This window comes from Amphimedon queenslandica, unplaced genomic scaffold, assembly GCF_000090795.2.
Source record: "Amphimedon queenslandica unplaced genomic scaffold, v1.1 AMPQUscaffold_10683, whole genome shotgun sequence".
Classification (NCBI taxonomy): Eukaryota; Metazoa; Porifera; class Demospongiae; order Haplosclerida; family Niphatidae; genus Amphimedon; species Amphimedon queenslandica.
The window spans coordinates 6,557-7,464 of record NW_003549062.1 but is presented as its reverse complement, the minus strand read 5'-3'; positions in this window follow the sequence as shown (position 1 = coordinate 7,464).

Sequence of the window (908 nt, the reverse complement as noted above, 5' to 3'; positions counted from 1 at the left end):
TGGGCAGCCTGGACTAGGAGAGAGACGACGACCAGAAGCAACAGTCTTCACAGTCTAAAAGCATTCACAATCGTCAACTAACAACACTACATAGCTCAATACATACTTCATTGTTTTTGAGGGTATCAAATGGTTTTCGTCCCAGACTCCATATCTCATACATGACACAGCCATAACTCCAAACATCCGAAGCTGATGAATACTTGTGTTGTTTAATGGACTCAGGTGCTGTCCATTTGACTGGTATAAGCCCACCTTCGCCTGCCATGTAATAATCTTCGTCTTCGGTAAGATCACGAGACATACCAAAATCAGATATCTGGAATTAAAAAGGATTTTATCAATTCTCCTTATTTTTGGTCTGTTTTTAAAATGGTCATGACTTTAAAAATTTAAATCGAAATCATCTCAAACTTTTTACATAGCATAAATACATCAGTATGTATTAGAAAATGTAATAAAAATTTGTGATCATTTCTGAGCCATTTTCAGAAAAACCATGGGTTATAGTACAGTGATTTTTTCAGATTTTAGCCGATTTTTAAAAATGGCCATAACTCAAAAAATTTAAGTCGAAATCAGTTCAAATTTTTTATAAAGATTAAGTACATCAATATGTATCAGAAAATGTAATAAAAATTGGGGGTAATTTTTTGCCCATTTTTTAGAAAAAACCATGGGCTATAGTACAGGGTTTTTTCAGATTTTAGCCAATTTTTAAAAATGGCCATAACTCAAAAAATTTAGGTCGAAATCAGCTCAAACTTTCTACACAACATAAGTACATCAATATGTATTAGAAACTGTAATAAAAATTGGGAGTAATTTTTTACCCATTTTTTGGAAAAAACCATGGGCTATATATATATATATATATATATATATAGTACAGTGATTTTTTCAGATTT